The following is a 26252-nucleotide window of genomic DNA, read 5'->3' as shown; positions in this document are numbered from 1 at the left end:
TCGCGCTGATTGAGCGGTGCGCTGGTTAATTATTGCAAGCACCATCTAGATCGATATGTTTAATCACACATGTCTGCGCCCTATAGGCAATCCATGTTTCCCGTGCTTATGATTTAGGAGGATGCCCTTTGGCTGTCACTCATGCTTTCACTCATTTATTTATTCTTGCAAGTTCAGTACACATTGTCGTCTACTACTAGTGCTTGTATGTTCAGCTGTCAAGTTTTCTCTTCCCAACCGTGGAGTACTTACTAGTGGAAGGGAATGATGCTGCATTAGCATACACTTAAGAGTCTGTACATACATATTGCATAGTAATTTTGAACAAATTTGATCCTTCAATCTGCTCTCTAGCACTTAAAAATTCATTTGGTGCCTAATTGGTAGGCTTCCTCTGTTTCCTTGCTGCAAGTATTTACAAAGGTGGTGCGTGGAAGGTCAGGGTTGAACTTACAGAAGCTTACCCTTACAAATCAATATATCAGAACTAGTTTACTAGTCTTGACTTTGAGGATTTTTACTAACTGAAGCACCACATTTTTGCTATTGTCCTGCTGTTGCTGCAGACCTTGTGAATATCTTTGAGGTGTTCCTGCCTCAGCTTCTCCTGTACCCTAACCCCTCAGACCCGTGACTCCTACATGCTCCTTTTCTGGCATGCCACGAGGTCCAGGCCCTTGGTACTTCTTTTTTGCCATGCACGCGCCGGCATGTCTGCCTGCCTGCCCATGCCATGCCACGCCATTGCTGCAGCACCACTGATCTGTTCTACTAACATTAATAATAAGTGTGTCTAAGTGTGTCCTGCTGAACCTGACAGTAGCTACCACTGTCAGTGCACCTGTGCTTGCCATTTTCTGTGTTACTCATCTGTCCCATAAGTTTGCATTACTCTGCATAGAGCTTGCTTCAAAACATTGCATTGTCCGAGTGAGTTTGGGGTTTACAGTATTCATATTGTCTGATGTTGAGTTTGTGTCACTCTGCATGCCCATACTATTAGCTTCCGTTCATCATTGCTGGTGCTGGTAATCACTAGTGTCTGAGTAAGTGTGGAGTTTACAGTATTAATATCGTGTGATGATGAGTTTGTTTCACTCTGCATGCATGCCGAGTTCTCCATAAGCAATGCTTTGCTACTCTGCTTCCGTTCCTCGCTGCTGCTGCTGGTAATCACTCTGGCGGTACAAGCCTTTTAGGTGATACATCGTCAACAAAACATGCTAAGCTTGCCTATTCGATACACATGCTTAGGCACAATCGTTAGGACCGGGCTCCATGCGGCAAGGCGCGCTGCAGGTCTAGTACAACCTGACAGTCATAATGTTGCATTATTTAGCCACTGGTAGGGTAGGATATACCCAAATGTGGTCAGTATAGGAACCAGGGTCCCCTAATTGCTAGCAAAACTTGTGTAATGAGCTCTTGTTACCTTCTACTAATGTTTAGTCTTGTTTTTTTAGTACTTCTGTATTGGTATCCAGAAATAAAATTCATATGTTTCTATATATGTTCTTTTATATAAGTATGTCAATACATAACTAGTAATGTAAATGGTGTGACGCAGTTCTAAATAGAAATGCAAATAGCCCGTGAATGTCAATCTCATGTGAGTCAGTCAATGAACTTACTATATTAGTCTCTTAGACCAATACACGCTTTTCTGTAAATTTAGATATTTTCCAGAATACTTTCCTTGGTCCTTCATATCTAAAGCTTGCATGTACTGTAGAAGCTCTACTTTATGCTAATACTTGCTTGTGTAACATCTTTCATGGCATACTTCTAAATGGACAAGTACGTGCGACGTCCAGCGTCAACGATGATGCAGACCATATGTTCAACTGCAGCCCCATCCATTGCATCGACACAAAGGTATGTACTCTGTCTTGCTGAACAGATATGGGCCTGATGCTTGATGTCCTTATGCCTGATGCATGTATCATGTGACATACACATAATTAACTTTGACATAGTTGCTCTGTTACAGCAGATGGCAAGATGAATAGCTAGTGTCTGTTTAATTCCATCATGCACCTGGTAGTTTAATAGGTACTATTGATTGAATATGAATGTTATTCCATATACTCAACTGGAACTTCGATCTGCTGTAACTTTGAATGATGGTTTTTAAACCTTGTCGTGTATGTGAAACATTCCATGCTCGTTTGCTGCTAAGTTTGTCATATGTGCCAATTCAATTCCCAATTTTGATCAATAGCCATATTCTGGATAAGTAGAATGATCTGGTTAATAATAATAATAAGTAGAATGATAATATATTGGTGTATCTTTACCTTTTATTTTAAAAGTACTCTGTATTCTATCAGTGACATACCTTTTGTTCTCTTTTGAATGCTCAGATGTTTTGCATCAGCCTGTCATTGCTTGCTAAGGGAGAAGCGGGACTTGGAGAAGAAATCTTTCCATTAAGCAGATTACATGTTTGGTTGCTGTGAAGTCCATACGATTATCAGACTGACTATTACATTAATAAGTCACTTGGGGTTTTTGGATCTCTCATCTCCTGGTATAACCCATGCCAAGATCGCCGGTTCATGCTGATTAAAGCTCAAGTGATTCATCTTCGTCTCATTCCCAAAAGTTTCGTCGTCTGGCAGTTAGGAGGCGCTAGAGATTGCTGGACAGTTCAGATAACTATTCTGCGCAGTAATGACTGGAATGCACTGCTGCCTGAAGTTCCACCTGCTGGTGAAGAGCCCCCGCCGCCTGACGGCAACCCTCACCCGCAGTTTGGCCCAGATCTCACTGCTGAGCAGCTCTATCAACAGCAAGTTCATAATTGGTTGGTCCAAAATGCAGCCCCCAATGAAGCACCTGCCCCTCCAGTTCAGAATGAGGGTTGGGGTGCTTGGCCTGAAGCTCCTGCTCTGCCTGCTCCTCCAGTGGTTATGCCTCCGCACTTGTTGAACTATCAAGCTTGGCTCAATGCTCAGGGGCTCACCTTTCAGGCTGGTATCACTCCGGAGAACAACCTTGTTGATAATGCCGCTGATGCTTGGAATGATTCCATTACGGTTTCGGACGACTCTAGCGCAGATGCTTCGGATTTTGCCATGATCATCATGGACAACCAGCAGGTCATCCCCTAGTGCAACCCGACCTGGTCATTGTCACTGTTGACGTGCATAGCCAGGGGATTCATTTTGGACTGTCGACCCAAGGTTCCAGCCTGCTGGAACTTCTGCTTAATGAGCCTATTCCTCGTCAGCAACTCAATGCCGCTATCTTCCTGGCTTTACGCCCCATGCTGGCCACTATGGGACCATGGAACCAGAGATATGGTCTGCGACAGGACTGCTTTCATGTGGAAATTCAGGTTTCTAAAGTGGAGGATGGCCTTCAGTTTGTCTCTGTTCCTCACTCCAACAATCTGCCTGCTCCTTCCTCGCAAGTCATTTTTCAGGAGATATCTGACGATGAGCCAACATCGCTCATGCCGCCTAACGCTGCCTCTGATGCTCTGACTGTCTTAACTGCTGCTGATGCTCAGGTTACTGTCACGTCTGCTATGTCTGAAACTGCTGCTGTTATGTCTGAATCTGCATCTGAGTATATTATGTCTGAATCTGAATCCGCCCTGCACAGTCTGCCTCCAGTTTCTGATCTGATCCCAGTTGATCCCGTTGCTGCTGATGCTGTTGATACTATGACAAGTATCATTGAACCTCAAGCTTCTACTGCCCTATTGCCTCTTTCCAGGGCCCGCAAGGGTAAAGATCCCGCTCCCATTGACACTTCTTCGCTCAGACGCAGCACTCGTTCCACCAAGTATGACGAGTTTCGAGTCAAAGTTCATGATGAATCTCGACCCTCAAAGTCCAAGGTGAAACCCAGGGTGGTGCCAACTATGCTGCCCCGTGGAGCTGCATTTGACAGTAAGGAGACGGAGTTCGAGCTGCCACCTCCTACACCCATTCCCACCATGCAGAACATTGGCACACAGCTGTGTGCCATCCCTGCTGAAGAACTTACTGAAGACATGCTTACTGTAGGTGAAGGTGGAGCTTCTTCGGCCTCATCTCCTTAGTTCCTTTACCTTTGGTTAGGTCATGGTTCTTTTGCATAATTGGAACGTTCTCTGCTGGAACGTCCATGGTCTAAACTCACCCGAAAAACATTTAGCGCTTTCAAATGCGATCAACTCTTCTGGTTGCACCGTTATTTGTCTGCAGGAGTCTAAAATGCATCATTTCGACGCCTCTATGCTTGAAATCCTTTGTCCTAAGGGCTTTGATTCTTTTGCTTTCGTTTTGGTGAGTGGCGCGTCTGGTGGTATTATCACGATTTGGTGTAGTCACGTTTTCGATGGCACGGTATTTTTGTCTGAACGTTTTGCGCTCGGGGTGGAATTTTCCTCCAAGCAATCGGCTATGCGGTGGAAACTAGTTAATATTTACGGCCCTTGCCAAGGAGATCAGCGTACTTCTTTTAGTAATTGGCTCTTCGATTTGGATATCCCCTCTACTGAGGATTGGCTCTTGCTCGGAGATTTTAACTATATTCGTTCGCCGGAAAATCAAAACAAACCTGGAGGTGATGTAAATGACATGTTTACTTTCAATGATTTCATCCGAGAGCAATGCCTTACTGAACTACCCATTAAAGGTCGTAATTTTACTTGGACGAATATGCAATAGACCCCCCTCCTTGAACAGCTCGATTGGTTCTTCACATCCCTGAATTGGACAGCCACATTCCCTAACACTCTTGTGATGCCCCTCGGACGGCCTGTTTCTGACCATACTCCATGCTATGTCTCCATTCAAACCTCCATTCCGAAAAGTAGACCGTTTAGGTTTGAAACCTTTTGGATTGCACATCCAGGCTTCTTCGACGTTGTCACACAAGCTTGGAACAAGCCTATCAAGCACGGGAGAAATCTTAATGCGGCAGCTAGCTTGTGTCAAAAGCTTAAGAATCTGCGACATGCTCTCAGCCGTTGGAGTAAAAATATTTCTTGTCTGAAAATTGCCATTGAAAATACAAACAAAGCCCTACTGGAGATCGACAATATAGCTGATAAGCGCTCATTGACAATACCTGAGGGGAATTTCCAGCGCATCCTTAAGAACCATTTACTTCGCCTACTACAATACCAAAAGGAGTACTGGAAAAAACGTTGCACCATTCGTTGGATTAAATTCGGGGATGAAAATTCCAAATTCTTTCAAGCTATCGTCACTGAAAGGTACAGGAAAAATTATATTTCAACTCTGAAGTCTGAGAATGGTATTAGTCTTGATGATCACGCGAGCAAGGAGTTCATCTTGTTTGAGGCTTTCAAAACACGTTTGGGCACAGCCAAGGTTCCGCAAATGAAATTCAATTTTTCAAACATGCTTCGCTCTTAGGTTGACTTCGATAGCCTTACTGTTCCATTCACGCATGAAGAAATTGACGCTGCGATCAATGAAATGCCGTCGGATCGGGCCCCTGGCCTAGATGGCTTCAATGGTGCATTCTTGAAAGTCTGTTGGCCTATAATCAAGCTGGACTTTTATAGGCTCTGTGAGGAGTTTCATCAGGGGACGCAAAACCTTGAAAGCCTCAACTACGGGTACATCATCCCCAAATCTAGAGCCCCGGAATCTGTCAATGATTTTCGCCCAATAACTTTACTGAATTGCTGCCTTAAGTTAATCACCAAAATCCTAGCCAATAGACTGCAGCGTGTGATTCTGAGAATTGTTCATAAAAACCAATATGGGTTCTTAAAAGGACGTTCGATCCACGACTGTCTTGCATGGGCCTTTGAGTATATACACCAATGCCAAGCTTCGAAACGCGAAATCGTTCTCCTGAAACTGGACTTCGCTAAAGCATTTGATACGGTTGAGCATGCGGCCATCATTCAGATCATGAAAAGCATGGGGTTTAACGATCGCTGGATTTCTTGGTTCCAATGCATTTCCTCTTCTGGCAAATCTTCGGTGCTTCTCAATGGTGTACCAGGGAGACAATTCTGGTGCAAGTGTGGAGTTAGGTAGGGAGACCCTCTCTCCCCTCTCATCTTTGTTCTGGCAGCGGACCTTCTTCAAACTGCAAACAATGTTGCCCTTGCCGACAATCTGTTGCAATTACCAATCCCCTCAGCAGAGCCTTCTAATTATCCGATCATTCAGTACGCAGACGACACGATAATTCTCTTGCCAGCATGTTTGCCTCAAGCGATACGTTTGAAAAAAATTCTCACAGACTATGCTGATTCGGTGGGTCTCCACATCAATTTCTCCAAATCTACTTTGATCCCTATAAATACCCCTGCTGACAAACGTGGTCATATTGCAAATATCTTTGGCTGTACCACTGCTAAGATGTCGTTCACCTACCTTGGTCTCCCCCTTGGAACTACGAAGCCCTCTATCTCAGACATGACCCCCTGGATCTGCAAAGCCGAGTGCAAAATCACGGCCGCCATGTCGCTCATGTCTTACGCTGGCAAATTGGCTCTGATGAACTCGCTTGTCACGTCCCTAACTATCTACCCCATGGGTGTTCTCCGTCTCCCTAGAAAAATTATTGAACAATTGGACAAGATACGACGACATTGCCTATGGATCAAGAAAACGGATGATGGTGACAAGTGTAACTCTTTGGCTGCATGGGACATGGTTTGTCGTCCTAAGGAGAAAGGTGGTCTGGGTGTTCTCAACCTCAAAGTCCAAAATGATGCCTTGCTGCTCAAACTTCTACATAAATTCTACAATCAACTGGACATCCCTTGGGTTAGTTTGATTTGGAAAACCTATTACGTGGACAATATACCGCATGCCTCCCCACCCTGTGGCTCTCATTGGTGGCGGGAACTGGTCAAGCTCATGCCCACGTACCGAGGTGTGACCAAGATCCAAATTCGTAGTGGGAAGACAGCCTCTTTTGGAAAGATGACTGGTGTAACCATATCCTCGAGGAGCAATTCCCTAGGGCTTTCTCATATACCTTACGAGAAGATGCATCGGTCCGCAGTATGCTTACTGTACCCGAAATCGGTGAAGCCTTTCATCTACCTCTCTCAACTCAAGCCCATGATGAACTCAGAAGGATCCAAAGTGTGGCATCCTCCACTGAACTATCGGATGAAAGAGATATTTGGACTTGCACCTGGGGCTCATCCACATTTAAAACCACGGCGTACTAAAAATTTTGTTTCCGAGAGCTTCAAGTCCACGAGGCGTTTCATTGGCTTTGGAAAGCTAAATGTGTCCCCAAAATCAAAGTCTTTGGTTGGTTTATCCTAGTGGATCATCTCAACACGCGTAATATGGTCAGCAGAAGACACTATAACATTGGGACCAACATAGACTGTCTCCTTTGTGGCGAACACGTGGAAGAAACCCTTGAGCATCTCTTCTTTCGCTGCACGTTTAGCACACGATGCTGGCTCAAGCTCAATATCACCTGGCCTGCTACTTGAGATCGGCTGCATCTGTTGAAACACCTGAAGACCGGGAATCAACGTAAAATGCTCATGGACACTTTCCTAGTTGTTGCGTGGAGTCTGTGGAAGGAAAGGAACAATAACTATTTTCGACATGTGAACCCTTCGGTTGACAGCTGGCTAGCCAGGTTTAGGAACGATTTTGCCAACATTGTTCATAGACTCCCTGTAGATAAGAGACACCTCATCCCTGCTATCCCAGCTTCTATCCACTAACTATATTAACCTACTGGTTCTCTGACTATCCTTTGTAATTGCTTGAGACACGCCCTCCCCTTGTACATTTGTAACATACTCACCCTTTTGGGTCCTTAATATATACATGCAGTAGGACGTGGTCCTACTGTCCAACCCTAAAAAAAAAGTACCAGATAGGCTAGTTCTAATTTTTTCACGATCCTGGAGTATTTTAGCAGTGCCATGCAAATGCAGTAGCGTTAGGTTTCTGATTCACCTTTTGTAAAAATTTAGTTAGCCCGCAGTCAGTCAGTAGTAGCTCAGCCAGCCAGCCAGCCTCAAATAGTATTGCTGGAATGAATGGTTGTAATATAATAACATTGCACGTTGCTTTGAAAATGTATCAGAACTGGGCTAGGCCCAAGATAGCTTGTGGTGTGATGTGTTGTAATGTCAAGGCATAATATTTTTTTTGGATTGGATCAATTTTTTCGGAACTAGGCTAGGCCCAAGTTATATTGGACAATTATTTTTGAGGGAAAAACATGAGAGGCCCAACAAAGAAATGGCCCAGAAAAATGCATGATCAAAAAGAAAACCTGCTGTTAAAAGGGCCATGCAAAGAAATCAAAGGCTGAATTGTTGGGCCAGACCCATGTAGCTAATAAAAGCACAGGAAAAAAATACATTAAAAAGGCCGAATTGTTGGGCTAGGCCCATGTAGAAAATCGAATTGGACCAGGCTGATTCTTGTGCCGCATCAGCTTGCCACGCTGGATGCCTACGTGGTCTGGGGAGGTTGCTAGTGACGAAAACAAAACAGTAGGCATATTTTGGTCGTAAACATCTACGACCTTCTCACAGAGAAGGTCGTTAATTTCAGTTTACGACCGCCAGCTTTTGACCTTCTGTTTTTGGTCACAAAAAGGTCGCAAATGAAAAACAATGACCTTTCAGTGACCAATAGTCAAGGTCACAAGTTGACATATTTCTTGTAGTGGTGTCTGGTTTTAATGACCACGTCGTCTACGTATGCCTCCACTGTTTTGCCAATTTGTGTTTCCAGGCATGTCTGAATCATGCGCTGATAGGTTGCACCGGCGTTTTTGAGCCTGAAAGGCATGGTGTTAAAACAGAAGGGGCCGTATGGAGTGATAAATGCCGTTGCGGCTTGAACGGACTCCGCCATCTTAATTTGATGGTATCCGTAGTATGCGTCGAGGAAACACAATGAGTCGTGTCCTACGGTAGCATCGATAATTTGATCGATGCGGGGGGAGGGGGAAGGGATCCTTGGGGCAAGCCTTGTTAAGGTCCTTGAAATCGACACACAGGCGCTATGATGTGTCCTTCTTTGGTACCATCACCAGGTTTGTTAGCCAGTCCGGATGTTTTATTTCTCTAATGAATCGGGCCTCGAATAACTTGGCTAGCTCTTCTCCCATGGTGTCGGGGATATACCCCGCGGTATGACCCGGCCGGAAGTATGACCCGGCCGGACTTGGCGCTTCACCGTGACCCGCCGGAGGACTGGCGACTCACGGGTCTGGCGGCTCACTGTCGGACGATTCACAAGCCTGACGACTCACGGATGACCCCGACGGCGGGTCAGATAGAAGACTAGGCCCAAGGCCCGGAAGGCCGGCTCACGTTTATGATGGGCCGGCTTAAGAAGAAAGGGATGGCGAATATTTCCTTTACGAGGAAGCAAGACCCAGACTTGTAATTAACTTGTAAGAGAAGATAGATTAGTCCTAGTCCTACTAGGACTCCACATGTAACCCGCCTCTCTAACTTATATAAGGAGGGGCAGGGCACCCCAAAGAGGGAGAGGCAACAAGAAGTAATCTCTAGGGCTAAATACCGAGAGCCGGAGCCGGCGACTCTCCCGTGATCATAATGAGACTTAGCCTCAAACAGCACGTAGGGTTGTTACCGGATGATGTTTCCCGGGGCCCGAAACTATCTAAACCCTTTTCTTGTGCGTTGATCCGCCCTGCGTCTCTCATCCCAATCAACCCCTTTCAAGCTACTACATAGATGCGCGGGCCTCACGACTAAGTCCTCACGCTAAGGACATCTGCCGTGATAATTCCACGACAGTTGGCGCCCACCGTGGGGCTGACGCACGGTGGTGTTGAGTTCTTGAAGGGATCACTTCAAGGGATCGATAAAGCTCGCGATTAGCCGGATGAGGAAAGAGCCGATGCAAAGGATTTACATCGTCTACACGACGAGCGGTCAGAATAACAGAGACTAGATTGAGATAAAAGATAATTAGGGTTTGACGTTCTGTGCGCCGCCGGCAACACGACGCGATCCGTTGGAACCAACAGAAGATTCATCCGCGTACGACTATGCAATGGAGGGCATGCGATCAGCTTTTTTAAACAATTGTTGTTTGTAGTATCTGACCATCCATCAAAGCCAAGATCCATCAATCGAGGGTATCAAGTGGTCTACTAGATCCAAAAAAAAGGGCCACGACCCGGAATTGGATACGGCCATGACTCAGGAACGGATATGTCCACTTCCACGGATTCGTTCGTTTGTCGCCCCGTGCTACGAATCGGCCTCCCAAGCCGCCTCGTCTCTGCATCGCCGGCCGTCTCCGCCTCCGAGTCGCCACCTGACGCCATCTCTGAGTCACCCCGAGCACCTTGTTCTTCATCGAGCTGCTGCCGTGGTCCGCGTCCACGCCCGCCGCTGTGCACCCCCGCCTCGGCGCTCGACCTGCCGGCTCACTGCCGCAAGCCGCCGCTACTTCAGTCGCCAGTCTCGTCTCTGAGTGGCCCCGGCCTCGCGGCCCCGAGCCATCTCACTCGCCTCAGCTGGCCGGCCGCCTGACCCGCCTCCGTCGTCCGCGCCTGGAGCCGCCTTTGCCACCCCGTCAGCAGCCGCCGCCGTGAGCCGCCCCGCGCCTCCGGTTCTTCCTGAATCCGAGCCGCTGCGGAGACCCCCTGGTTCCACCTCAAGGCCTCGAGGCCTCGTCATTGAGCCGGCTACTCGACCCGCTAAGTCGCCGCGGCCGCCTCGTCTCCTTGGCCACACCTCTGCCGGCCCGGTGACTCGCGACCGGGGCTCTGTTCTGAGCCGCCACTCCGCCTCTTCCACGGGCGAGCCGCCTCCTGCTCCGCTGACTCACTTCTGTGGAAGGCTTGCTCTCCTTGCTTGACCGTTGTTGTTGCGCGCCGTTGAGCCGCCTAAAATTGCCGCCATGGCTGCACGAAGACCCTGTCCCTGCTGAGTCCACAACCGCTGCCGTGGCCATTGTCGCGAGCCGCCCTACCGGCCGATTCCAAACTGCAAGCCGGCATCTGCTTCAAACCGCCCTACTCTGTTTCAGCCGGGAGTCACATTGACCCGCCACCTCGCCGTGGTCTGCCGCCGTTGCTGCTGCTGCTGCTGGTGGTGGTGTCTCGAGCCGGCTCTAAAACGCCTCTGACCCGCCTACCTCCGCCGTCTCAACGCACTGCCGCTGCAGCTTTTGAGCCGCTGTACTACCTCTGACGTCGTGCCATGTCGCCCGCTGCCGACTTCTTGAGCCGCCGTGCCTATGGCCTCTGAGCCGCTGGGTTCGCCCCGCGCGGAGGTGCAGGCATGGAAAAGTTGTGACAGTTTTCTTGATGGACGCTCGCGCTGTGGGCTACTTCTCTGGTGCATTAGCATGTGAACAAGGGACAGGCCAAGGGATACAGGATACTGGCTCAATTTTTGCTGTGCCCGGATAAGCGACTCCGATGATCAGTCTGATACACTACGAGAAAACCATTATTCAGCAGTAGGGGTAGCGATGCTATCCACATGCATCAATTACTAATGAACACTTGCTATGCGTCAAGCACATCGACTTGGATCTCAAGGCATTCAAAGCTAATTGTTATTCAGAAAAGGGGGACAGAGGAAGACCCATGTGGGTGCTGGTGCTACAGTAGACGTGCATAGGTCTGGCTATTTTTTGATCCGAGCACGACCAGCATTATCTACACCAGCATCCATGATCGTCCGATAAAAAAAATGCCAGGTGATATCCATCTAAGTTTATTTTATTAAACATATTGTTTTCATCAAAAAACAATTACTTTGGTCTGCATATTTTTATGTGCAGCAAAGGTGGTGTCATGTTGTGCCTATGAAGTGTACGTCAGCACCATAACATGCCGGCGTCCGCGCCCGCTTACTGATGGAACAGGTGTGCGCAAGTCGCCGCCCGTGTAGCTTAATTTACATCAACCCGCCGGAGTCGTGTTGAGCCGCCCTTGCCGCTTTGAGCCGCCGGGGTTATATTAACTTGCCGGTCTGCCTGAGCTGCCGGAACTATGTTGAGTCGCTGGTCTACCTGAGCTACCTCTGTCGCGATAAACGGATCATCCGTCGTCCAAACAAATCAGGTGATATCCATCCAAGTTTGTTTTATTAGCACATGTTGTTTTGTCAAAGAACAAGCTTGTCTCTGCCTTGGTTTGCAATATTGCTTATGCAGGGCAATTATTTATGACAAAAAGTGATATTATACTGCGGAGATGGAGGCACGCCAACATCTTTTGGCACAGGTGGTCTTCGTTATTCAACGGACCCTCGCACCGGCTTACAACGCCGTGGCCGTCTCTCGCGACCGCGCCGGCTTACCACGCCGTGGCCGTCTCTCGCGACCACGCCGGCTTACAAAAAGGAGGACAACTTGCCCGTCCGCACCGGCTTACAACACCACGACCGACTCATCTATCAGCTCCCACGGCCGGCTCGGCCGTGATTGATTTCAGCTTCACCATGGTGATCGTCAACTCCGCGGTGATAATTGCTGACCTGACGCATCAGGTGAAATTCATCCAGTATATTTTATATTATATATTGCTTCCTTTAAAATAGCAATTACTCTGGCTTGCAAGTTCTCCAGTGCAGGACAAGTTATATCATTGAGACGTTGAATGACTCGTACCGGTTTATGTCACGGTCAAATGTGGAGACTCTCAAGACAACTCCTCGAGTCGTCTTAAGACTCGGGGGCTACAATGACATGACTCGGAAACTCCGGGTCATTGGAGGGAATGATAACCCGGTTCCGGAGGACACCGCCATATTGGTGAAAATTTAAAGGCCGTCAGAAAATTGTCGGTTCAAAATAAAGATTCCGGTTTAAAATCCGGTTCAAGAGACATCTCTCTCCCGCAAAGCTTTGAAGCTCTCAAATCCGGTTCAAACATCCGGCTCAAGGTAAATTTGTCTCTTACAAAGCTTTTAAGCTCTCAAATCCGGTTCAAAGTTCCGGTTCAAAAAGAATTAATTTCTCGCAAGATTCGAGTTCTCAGAAAAATTAAAGGTTGCCAAAAAGAACTTGCTGCCATGATGCGCGGTTCAAACATAGGTATCCTGCCTTACGGCTTATCTTATTATGGTCACTTGGGGGTTTCTTGCTCATCGGGCATAGCTATCAGTACCCTCTTGATCGGTGCAATGCTTAAACTTATATGGTCATTTGGGGGCTTCCTGTTCAAACATAGGTCGTATTCGAACCAAAGAGAACATAGCTGTCGATACCCTTTTGATTGGCAAACTGCTGAACCTACTTGGGGGCTTCTTGATCGTATCCGAATCATAGCTCAACCCCTTTGGGAATCGACGTGGATCGTATTCGAATCAGCGTCGCTAAACAACTCTTAAGGTCATTTGGGGGCTTCCTGTTCAAACATAGGTCGTATTCGAACCAAAGAGAACATAGCTGTCGATACCCACTTTGATCGGCAACGCCAACGCCACTGGGGGCTATATGATCGTATTCGAATCTTAGCTTAACCCCATTGGAACGGTTTACTGATCGTATTCGAATCAGAAGCCTCAAAATTTTTATCTGTTTCTCATACCGTTTTTGTAATCATAAATATTTGAGTTGTCACAAATATCATGTGTGCCGGCTTTTACAGAATTGGGTTCTCACCCTTACTGTCCGGGTCACATAAACCGGCGGTATCATTCAAGGGATCATAGGGATCTTGTGATCTACTTGTGTGCAGCGTAAGACTACATTTGGGTGGTTACCCGCCCTGGTTCTTGACGTTAAGTCGCCAGGGCATATGTTATTTAAACTCTATGCAGGATTTGCAGAACTATGACTTATATAAATGCTTCAGTCCAAGCTCATCACTGAAATTAGTGCTCATCAATTCTTGATTTTCTCAAAGGCTATAAATAACTGGGTTATAAAAATTCCGGCTTACAATGGAGGCGTAATAAATTGCCATCGGCCAAGAGCCGTCGGGTATTTAAAACTCCGGATTTACTTGTCAACAGATAAGGTATTTGAAATCTTCAAATAGCCAAACTTGGCTGGATTTTCATTATGATTTGAATGATTGAGGTTTTCAAACCGGGTTAGTCAAATCTTTAATAGCCAACATGACTGGATTTTTATTATGGTTATCAGAAACTAATATTATGATTGAGGTTTTCAAAGTCGCTTCAGCGCAATGGCTATTATTTTATCAATGGATATGATTTATTCTACAATGATAGGAATAGTCCCGAGTCGCTGCAGGCTTACAACCCGGCACTTGGGGGCTACATTATTCAAGTTGAGATTACATCAAATATGCAAGTCCCATGTCACTGCCAGCACGCACCATGGCACTTGGGGGCTAATGCAAAGTCATTTTTTGCTCACTTCACTGAAGACCCGACTCATCACATCGTAATGAGCCGGCCCTTGGGGGCTACCAATTGCTCCTGGAAACAATTCAAGACAATTCTAGGATGACCCGGCTACACTACTATGACTATAGCCGACTCATGGGGGCTACACAACTGGATTTTATTTAAAGCCATGGTGATAAGACCCGGCTTATTCATGCTGATTAAACCGGCCCTTAGGGGCTACAGGTAATATGGATATAAGGGAGAAATATCTTCAAATTCTCAGTTTTGAGTAAATCTGATTGACCTGGTGTCTGCAAAAATCACAAACCGGCGTCGGCGACAATTATGACTTGGCATCATCTATTTATAACCCGACAATTTTGTTACTCATAAACCGGCAAGTTTTATATCTTTAAGCCGGATGAATATAAGTTGAATATTTGAAGACCAATATTTTTGTCAAGTCAGAGCATTGAAAGCCGACTCAAGTGGATTATCTCTTACAATATTTCTCAACAAGAGACCAATGTCAGCAGATTGACTCTGAAGCTGGCCTATTGACCCGGATTTTTCAAAGAAAGTATCTGGATTTGAACATATCTGCTAAAGAGATTTGCTATGAGATTATGGATACATATCAAGAAGGAAGATGACAAGGACTTAAGGATGATCAAGTGCCGGCTTACAAAGAATATTTAACCCGGAACACAACCTGTCAAATTTGTTCTTGTGTTTATATTGCAGATTAGTTTAACATGGATAAATCCAAATTAAACTGGGGACTAATGTCGGGGATATACCCGGCGGTATGACCCGGACGGAAGTATGACCCAGCCGGACTTGGCGCTTCACCGTGACCCGCCGGAGGACTGGCGACTCACGGGTCTGGCGGCTCACTTTCAGACGATTCACAAGCCTGACGACTCACGGATGACCCCGACGGCGGGTCAGATAGAAGACTAGGCCCAAGGCCCGGAAGGCCGGCTCACGTTTATGATGGGCCGGCTTAAGAAGAAAGGGATGGCGAATATTTCCTTTACGAGGAAGCAAGACCCAGACTTGTAATTAACTTGTAAGAGAAGATAGATTAGTCCTAGTCCTACTAGGACTCCACATGTAACCCGCCTCTCTAACTTATATAAGGAGGGGCAGGGCACCCCAAAGAGGGAGAGGCAACAAGAAGTAATCTCTAGGGCTAAATACCGAGAGCCGGAGCCGGCGACTCTCCCGTGATCATAATGAGACTTAGCCTCAAACAGCACGTAGGGTTGTTACCGGATGATGTTTCCCGGGGCCCGAAACTATCTAAACCCTTTTCTTGTGCGTTGATCCGCCCTGCGTCTCTCATCCCAATCAACCCCTTTCAAGCTACTACATAGATGCGCTGGCCTCACGACTAAGTCCTCACGCTAAGGACATCTACCGTGATAATTCCACGACACATGGCTTGTCACTTAGGCTCAGAAAAATGCCGAAGAGTCTACTTGACTGGCTTGAACCCCTTTAGAATGTTAAGGCTATGCTCAGCCAGCCTGCGTGGGATTCCTGGCATGTCTGAAGGATGCCAGGCGAAGATGTCCCAATTCTCGCGCAAGAACTCCCGTAGTGCGGCGTCTGTTGTGGGGTTCAGCTGCGCCCCGATGGATGCTGTTTTTTGTGGGGTCCATTGGATGGACCTGGAATTTGACTATTTCATCCGCTGGTTTAAAGGAGGTGGACTTGGATCTTTTGTCGAGTATCACGTCATCCCTGTCCATTGTGGAGCGCAACACAGTTAGTTCTTTGACCGCGAGGGCTTCGGATAACGCCTCGAGGGCTAGTGCGGCGGTTTTATTTTCGGCGCGGAGTGCTATCTCCGGATCACTAGCTAGAGTGATGTTTCCTTTGGGCCCAGGCATTTTGAGCTTCATGTATCCGTAATGGGGTATAGCTTGGAAGATCGTGAATGCCTCCCGCCCTAAAAGGGCGTGGTATCCACTACTAAATGGGGCCACTTCGAATTCGGACCTATAATTCTCCGGCGTGCCGAATACCACATCTAGTGTGATTTTTCCCGCATAGCGTGCCTCCCGACTAGGGATGATTCCTCTGAAGGTCGTGCTGCTTTGCTCAATGCGGCTCCTGTCTATTTCCATTTTGCTAAGAGTTTCTTCGTAGATGAGGTCTAATCCGCCGCCGCCGTCCATGAGCACTTTAGTAAGCCGGAAGCCGTCCACGATTGGATTAAGGACCAAAGCGGCTGGTGCTCGGGCTATTCGGAATTGAGGTTCGTCATTGGCATTGAAGGTTATGGCCGTGTCGTTCCGTGGATTTATTGCTGCAGCATGGCAGACTTCGGCAAGGCTGCGGAGTGCTCGCTTGCGCCTATTATTTGAGGCGAAGGTCTCGAAGACTGTTAATACTGTATTGTTATTGTCCATGGGATGGTGCTCTGCGGTATTGTTGATGAGGAGATCCTCACCGCTCTCGGCCACCTGCCGGAGTATCCAACATGCTCTAAGGCTATGTGTTGGCGTGGTATCCGGTGTACTGTGAATTTTGCATGGTCCATTGAGCCATCCCTCCAATATAGTTCCACGCCCTGTAGTGGGCTTTGGTTTCTTTGTGATTGGATCGGGTGACTTACTAGAGTATACCCTTTTAGTTCGGACGGGGGGTCTAGTGAGAGCCGGAGGATCCTAGAATTTTGTTTGGGTTTTCCAGGCACTTTCCATCGCGTAGTACTTCTGTACTATGGCCGCCAAGTCAGCGAAGTGTGCTATGTCACGTCGACTTAAGGCATTGAGAATTCCCTTGTCCGTGCAATTATTGCAAAAGAATGAAATTGCGTCTTCCTCTCGACAGTCCTTTACCTTGTTCATTACAAGGAGGAATCTGGCCTAATAGTGATGTACTGTCTCTTGGGGCTCTTGTCTAATGTGGGAAATATCACTTATATCTGGGTGGGTGGGTAGATTTAGGTCCGAACCTGTCACGCCCAAGATGCGACCCTGTCCTAAAGGAACACGAAGGTCCCACCAAGGATAGAAGCGCATCTTGAAGACGCTTTTGCAAGGTAGATATCATTACATCAACATTACATAATATTTGGGGATACATACAAGGCATACAAATGCCGCAAGAATACATCAATACATCATACATAAGATCAACATCCGACTACGGATGAAACATAAACAGAAACTCGAACGACATCCACCCTGCTAGCCCAGGCTGCCGACCTGGATCCTATCCCCTGAACGAAGAAGAAGCAGAAGAAGAACTCCAAAACAAGTAACATCGCTCTCGCGTCATGATCATCGCAAAACCTGTACCTGCAACTGTTGTTGTAGTAATCTATGAGCCACAAGGACTCAGCAATCCCATTACCATGGGTATCAAGACGAGCAAAGGTTAATGGGAAAGGAAAGGATAAGGTGGTGAGGTTGCAGCAGCGACTAAGCATGTATGGTGGCTATCTTACGCAAATAAGAGTGAGAAGAGAAGCAATGGAACGGTCGTGAGACTAGCAATGATCAAGAAGTGATCCTGAACTCCTACTTACGTCAAACATAACCCATAAACCGTGTTCACTTCCCGGACTCCGCCGAGAAGAGACCATCACGGCTACACACACGGTTGATGCGTTTTAATTAAGGTCAAGTGTCAAGTTCTCTACAACCGGATATTAACAAATTCCCATCTGCCACATAACCGCGGGCACGGCTTTCGAAAGAAAATACCCTGCAGGGGTGTCCCAACTTAGCCCATTATAAGCTCTCACGGTCAACGAAGGATATTCCTTCTCCCGGGAAGACCCGATCAGTCTCGGAATCCCGGTTACAAGACATTTCGACAATGGTAAAACAAAACCAGCAAAGCCGCCCGAATGTGCCGACAAATCCTGATAGGAGCTGCACATATCTCGTTCTCAGGGCACACCGGATTGTCCAAGCTTCCGGTAGGCCAGACCAGAGTTACCCCTGGTGGCCACCGGCGACTGACAGGTTGGACCAACACTCGAAGGAGCACTGGCCCGGGGGGGGGGGGGAAGATGACCCTCGAGAGCGCGACTCCCAAGGGAAAAAGGCTAGGTGAGGCAAATGTAAAACCAAGGTTGGGCCTTGCTGGAAGAGTTTTATTCAAGGCGAACTGTCAAGGGGGTCCCATAAATCACCCAACCGCGTAAGGGACGCAAAATCAAGGAACATAACACCGGTATGACGGAAGCTAGGGCGGCAAGAGTGGAACAAAACACCAGGCATAAGGCCGAGCCTTCCACCCTTTACCAAGTATATAGATGCATTAATAATATAAGAGATATTGTGATATCCCAACATAAACATAATCCAACATGGAGCAATCTTCATCTTCACCTGCAACTAGCAACGCTATAAGAGGGGCTGAGCAAAGCGGTAACATAGCCAAACAACGGTTTGCTAGGAAGGGTGACAAAGGTTAGAGGTTCATGGCAATTTGGGAGGCTGGAGGAGCAAGTGATAGGTAGCGCAGCATAGCGATAGAACGAAGCAACTAGCATAGCAATGATAGTAATGAGATCCAAGGTGACGGTCATCTTGCCTGAAATCCCGCTAGAAAGAAGAACGAGTCCATGAAGAGGATGAAGCCACGAAGACGAACGAATCCTCACGATCGCAACGACACGGGAACTATCGAGAAGAAGCACACAACAAGGTAAACACACCACACATGAACAAGGCATGATGCTCAACGAAGTATGATGCATGACAAGGCTATATAAAGCTACTCATGACGAGAGATGATGCATACAAGAACAACACATCAAGGCAAGTTTAAATGAGGCCGGAAACATCATATAACAATTTCGGTAAGTCCTCATATGCAAATTTCGAAATTGGTCCAGAACTGAATAAATCTTATGTTCAAGTTGTTAAACAGCAAGTTAAAATGCACCAAGATGATCTACACAAAATTCTAGTCAAGTTACATATAAAGTTCATTAGATTCGGAGCTACGGCCTAGAAGATATGAGCAAAACAAGTTAAACATGGCATTGATGCAAAATGCATACACCCATCAAGCAAACACCTCAAAACAAGGATGCACCATGATAATATGAGTCTACATGCAAAACTAAGCAAGTTTCATATAGAGCATGCTCAAAACGAAGCAACGGTGCAACACATACACTCCAAACAAGACATAGCAACAAACTGTCCAAAACAGCAACTAGGCATATGGCAAGCATCAAAACAATATGCTACAGCAACTCAACATAGCAACAAAGCATATGGCAGTAATCTACAGGAGATGCTTCACAAAAGATGAACACTGAGCTACAGCTAGTTCACAACATAACAAGCTCAAACAAGCATCAGGTAGTAATGTTCAGAGCGCGAAATCAACATGCTACAGGAACTCAACATGGAAAAACAAGGCATGGCATGAATCTACTAAATGCATATAGCAAATGTCCCTTACTGACCATAAGCCAAAAGGGCACAGAATATATGATGGCAACCATGTAAACATAGCAAGTTTCGTTAACAGGTTTCAGACTTGGCAGAAAAACAGAGCATGGCAGAAACAATAATATGAAGGCATCTTGGTGAGCTTGATGCACTCACCACAAGGCAATGCATCACAAAACAAGCAAATCTACAGCAAGAAGGCATGTTTATGAAGCTATCCATGGCAAGACCAAATACATAGCATGTAAGGATCAACTACAACAAGCTTGGCAAAATAGAATATCATGTTGACAATCTGCCAGAAATATTTTATAGCAAAAGTAGAGCAAGATTGAGTCATGCTATGGCACTTCATAATTGCAAACAAAGGCATGGACGGAACAATTACAACAATATCTACAAAATATCCTTACTGAACATCTCCAAAATATGCATGGATCTCTCTGTAGCATCAAGTTTACATGGCAACCAAATAACAGCAGACAGACTTGGTGAAACCACCAAGTCCCTGAAATCAGAAACATTACGGGGCCTAGTTGTCATGCTTGTGCTAGTGACCACAGAGATCACAAAAATACATGACATACACCTTTGTAAAGATGGCATGGCATACAACAAAACACATGTAGAGCTCATGCCCATAAGATGCACAGATTAAATGCAACAAAAATAACAAATCACCAAGTTCTGATAAGTAACAGCAGATAACAGCAACTAGCACTCTTGCAACGATGATTAGGGCATCTAGATGGACACAAATGAACATGGTGCTATGGAACAAAATGAAGAGCATCACGAGAAGAACATTTTGACATATAATATGCATGAATCGGAGCAGTATGCAAGGAGTTACAGCGTGATAAACAGAACAACATATGATGCAAAATCAGGACTAGGTGAAATTCTCACCCGAGGGAAAATGGACGGTGAGATACGGGGACGGGGCGGTGCAGGCGGTGGGGGCGTGTTTGGTTCAGGGAGTGGTGGATCTCATCCAGATCCACTGGATGCGGCGACGAGGCGGCCGGAGGGCGGGGCGGCGCCGGAGGAGGCGAGGCGCGCCGACGGCAGAGGTTGGTGGCGACGAGGTCGAGCGCTGTAGCGACCCGACCCAAATGGATCAAGTCTCTGTGCTTAAGTGTCATCCCTGGATCGGTATGCTGACACACACAGTACTCGAGGATTTATAACAGAGGTAAATCACATGTATAAAGTAACGTAAATACTATTACCTCAATCCAAATAGCGGAAGTAACAAGGTTGTGGATTCCCATCAACACCAACGGCAAAGTTGAGTGGAGAAATCGTAACCCTAACGTATCACTTACTCGTCGTAAGAATCCTGCAACATGAAACGTTGCAGCCCGAAAACGGGTCAGCACATGGAATATGCTGGCAAATTCACACCATAGAGAAATGATGAACAAAGGCTATCACTACATGCATATATGGCTGGTGGAAAAGCTCTATGGTTATAATGTTTTTGCGAAAAGCCAATTTTTCCCTACTTCAAAGGAATAAATTTTATTTAACTATCATGGTGGTTGTGAAACATTGAGATGGTTGACAGCATCTCAATCCCAATTAAGTATCATCATTAACCCAACAATATTAATTAAAGTAACATGATGAGATCAACGGGATAATCCAAGAACTAGATACTCAAGATGTCCATAACCGGGGACACGGCTAATCATGATTAGTTTGTACACTCTGCAGAGGTTTGTGCACTTTTCCCCCACAAGACTCGATCTCCTCCGTTGGATTTCTCGCACTACAAGGTGTTTGAGAAACGGATGACCGAGACACAGTCTTTCAGAAGCGTTAGCACCTTACGATGGGTAGACCGGTACACCTACATCCCCTACATCTGCTAGTCTACCACTGTAAGAGTTCACACAACTTAATCAACTATGCTAGAACCCATAATAGCTTGTGGCTGCACACGGAAGTTTCTAGCATGAATAATCTCATGATCCGTTTGAGCCTGGGTGGCGGTCCAAAAGAAAAACAGGCAATCCTGGAATAAACAGGTACCTCAATCCACCCAGATGTGTGTTTAAGTTGCCACCTTATGTAAACCATTATTATCAATCTCACATCTGTCATGAATATCACTTCAAACCCAATCCACGTCTACGAGCATAGCATGGCAATGTAATAGCAACGTAGAAGTAACTCCCAAAGGTTTGATAATTAAAACAGGTAATAGGTACTACCTCAACTACTTCCCAGTTCCCACAATTTAATTAGATCCTAATCATGCAATGTTTGAGGATTGATCTAATGCAATAAAAACTGGGTATGAAAGAGATATGATCAAAGTGTGAACTTGCCTGCAATGATGATGAAGATGATTCGCACTCAAAACTCTTGATGGATCTACTCATCACACTCCGGTCAATCTATCGTAAGCAAACAATAGTAACCACACATAAGCAATCACTCAAAAGATCAGAAAGAACGAGGAAAACAATCCGGAAAACTTCAAAACCAAGCAATTAACTCTTGCAACATAAAACAATTTCTAACAGTACCAAAATTATGTGAATTTGGCCTTATCAGAAAGTTTAGGTCAAGAGCTTCGATTTGCAAAAAGAATCAACTCAAACGGAGTTACGGAACTTAAGTTATGAACAAAAGAAGTTTGAATACAAATCTGTTTGAATTCAAATTTTAAAAATTTCAAAAAACATGTTTAAGTTGTTTTACTGGATAGAGGAGATCATAACGAACAAGTGGGCATTGGTTTCGTTGGATTTGGACAAACGAGTAAAAAGTTATAGACGTTTGAAGATCAGGGGCTAATCTGTAAATAAATCATCACAGATAGGTCCCTGGCGAAAACTAAAATAAAAGAAAAAGACTAAATAGCGAACGTTCGTTACCGAACACTAACTGGCGAATCTGTTCACTGCTGAACCTAACCTAATGAACGTTCGCTAAATAGCTAGTAAATTAAAAAAACAAGTTTTATAAAAAAACGAAACGAAAACCGGTCGGTTTTATTACCGGTTCGGGCGGTTCGACGAAACCGTCCGGTCGGCAAAAACCGGCGGCTAGGGCGTGTCCGGCGAGTGGCGGCGGACCCAGGCGCGGGCGGCGACGGACGTGCAGGCGGGGCACGACGAAGTGCGGTGGCGAGTCGAGCGGCGTTGCGGCGGACGCGGATCTCACCGTCGGTGGCGGTTGCGGCGGGATGCGAGGTGGCGGCGAAGTCGAGGGGGAGGAGGCGAGGGGCGTCGAGGTGGCCTTATAAAGGGCGAGGGGAGGAGGTGGCGTGGAGGAGGGGGCGCGAGGTAGACGCGGAGTCCGGCTGGACTCCGGCGGCGGCGCTCCCGTGCGGGCAACGGAGACCTGCACAGGGTCGGTGACGACGCGGCTGGGCTGGGCCTGGCTGGCTACTTGGGCCGGCCCAGTCGGAGGAAAGGTTTTTTTTTTAAACTCCGACAAACAAAATAAAAACAAATAAAAGTAAAAATATTATATAGGCATATAATATATCAAAATTTTCAGAAAAAGATTTCCTACAGCGTGAACATTTTTGTGAAGTCAAATAAAATCCACACAAATTTTAATAAATCAAACAGTGCTACTGCCTTAATAAAATCCAATAAAAATCATTTTAAAAAATACCAAAATGATTTCAAATTTATTTTTCTCCAATTTTCTGATGTAGGGAATCATGTTACCCTATTTTCTGTATATTTTTATTTTGGAGAAAAATAATTTGAATAAAACTCAAATAAGTCCAATATTGGAAAATAATTTCAATGGGACTTTGAATTTAATCCTTTGAAACTCCCAACTCCTATTTCATATGTTTTGAAGAAGTCATTTTATCTTCGCTCGTGAAAATCATTGAGTTGCTTGAAGTTTCTGGATTGGAAATATTTTCAAATGATATTCAAATATTTTCAACACCCCTTGTCATTTAAATAAATGGAAGAAGTCATGTCATCTTCTCTCCAGGGTTTTGTGGTGAAAAGAATTTGAATTCATGGCGATCATAAAAGCAAAATGAAAGTTTGGGAAAGTCCTTTTATTCCCTCTCATTTAACCTTCAAAAGATTTCGAATTCAACTCACTTTCAGTCAATCAATCAAACAATCAATCCGATCTATCTGTTTATTATAACATTCCAAAATTTAGAATTTTGGGATGTTACAAACCTACCACCCTTAAAATGAATCTCGTCCTCGAGATTCGGAGAGGCTAGCAAGAAATAGGTTAGGGTTTGGGGTCTTCTCAAAATCCATCGATCATCACAGGGGGGGTCTAGGGTGCTACCACCCTTAGAAGCATGGTTATGGTTCCATCCAAACTCATATACTCCATCCATTATTCTTGACAGTGTCGGTCTTCTCAGATCTTCAGTATAATTCCTTCTCTAGGCTCTTCCGGTGGTGGCATAACCTTTTTCCTCAATTCATCTGTCTTTCATCTTGGTAAGGTTATTCCATGACTCGGTCTTCTCAGCTGACGGGTCTGGCGCCAAAACTAAACAACTATCGATATCTCATGGTGGTCAACAATTTACGGTTTCTCCTGCAGGAAATGGGTCTGGGTTGAACCTCACCGTATAACCTACGGTTGGCAACAACTGCCGTGTACAAGGGACAATACCTATACCATTCTAAGGTTTAAACAAGGTTTAAATCGTTGTCACTCTACTATAGGTAAGTCACTTAGATTTACCATCCCATATAGCAAAGTGAACAATAAGAGTAAGTCGGTATGGTGATCAATCCATCCCGCACCCAAATCATTTCCTTGTATATGGTTTAGCGAATCTCGCATTCTAACACTCGGTCATCCTCGCAAGCATTGCAGAATTTCTCTTGTCGACGAACCAAGTTCGGATAAATCCATGGATTCTGCAAGCCAAACAAACATCTATCGTTCCTTCACAACTCTCAGGTTTTGCGTTACTCCTATAAAATCGTCTGTCGATAAAATCGTAACTTCTTCCAAGGTTTTTCCTTCAGCAAGAATGTGCTTCTTCTTGGCAGGTCCTAGGGCATGTGGGTTATGGCCCATCTCATCACTGGTAAACCTTGAACTCATCATCGGGGAAACTGATCCTTAATCCAACATCCAACTTCCTAGTATTCTTAAATCCATCCAATTGTACTGTCTTCCTTCCTTCTATTGGCACCACTAGGACATGATTACTCAGACTCATCATCGAATTCCATTGATCCATATTTCCAACATCATACCTCCTTTATATCCAATAGTACTTCATCTCTTCATCCTCGGGGGATATCCCACATACCGAGATAAAAAAACTTATACTTATGAAGTCCATACTCCACTTCGTGGAACATCATTATCCTTTCCAGGGTCAAGCGTCCTTATAGGGAAATATTGGCCATCTCTGCATGGCACTTCTTCAACTGGGAAACGTGAAACACATCATGAACTCCTGACAGTCCTTCAGGTGACTCCAACTTGTTGGCCACTTCTCCCATACGCTCCAAAACTCGGTATGGTCCTACAAATCTCGGGGTTAACTTTCCCTTAACTCCAAATAGTTTAATTCCTCACAGAGGGAACACACGAAGACATGCTCTGTCTCCAATTTCATAGACTACCTCCTTTGCATCCAATAATACTCCATACCCTCATATTCTCGGGGTATCCAACATATCGAGATAAAACTCATACTTATTTTGTTCGAAATCCACTTCGTGGAATATCATTACCTTTTTCCAAGGGTCAAGTTTCCTCACAGGGTACTACCACCCTTAAAATGCACAATCTTCCATAGACCATATTTCTCATATCCTCGAAAATGGTCGAAATCTTTCTTCATAGAGTAACAACTCATAGAATCCAAATCAATACCAATGATGCTAACTTTATTGATTCTCAAATTATTACAATCTCCTGCATTCCATTACATGCCTCAATCCGACACCTCACTAATGAAAGAAATGTCCACACTACTACTACATTTCTCGTTGCACTCAACTATTTATCACAAGTCTCCTTCTCCTTGGGGCATTCTCTGGCAAAGTGCCCTGCTTCATCACAACGGAAACATATTACTTCTGACATATCTCGGGGTTTCCTTGTGATTACATAGCCTCCTGGGGTCCTCATCTTCCCTTTTGGGCAATCATTGTGGTAGTGTCCTGAATTTTTGCACCTGAAACATGTGATATGACTCAGGTCTCTCTTTGTAGAAATTGGGTTGTTCCTGGGATCCAATCTACTTCTCTTCCTGGACTTTTCCGTTCCAATCAGGGCTTCTATTCCCTGTGGGTCATACTCTACTTCCTCTGTCGGGAATCCCCATTCAGACAATTTTAGGAGATGTGTCCTTCTTCTCCACATGAATAGCATGACTTGGTGCAGGGTTTAATTGGTTCTTCTTTGGGTGTGTCCTCCACCTCTTCCTTCATCGCAGATTCCTCTAAAATTTCCATGAGGGCTCTTTTCATTGCTTCTTTCTTCAGCTGGATGGTCCTTTGTACCATGGGGTAGATATGACACTGAGCAGGGTAGTGAGTTGTCCCTTCACACAAGAAACAAGTGATCTGCCT

This window comes from Aegilops tauschii, chromosome 5 (genome assembly GCF_002575655.3).
Source record: "Aegilops tauschii subsp. strangulata cultivar AL8/78 chromosome 5, Aet v6.0, whole genome shotgun sequence".
Taxonomy (NCBI): Eukaryota; Viridiplantae; Streptophyta; class Magnoliopsida; order Poales; family Poaceae; genus Aegilops; species Aegilops tauschii.
Note: the sequence above shows the minus strand (reverse complement) of the source record.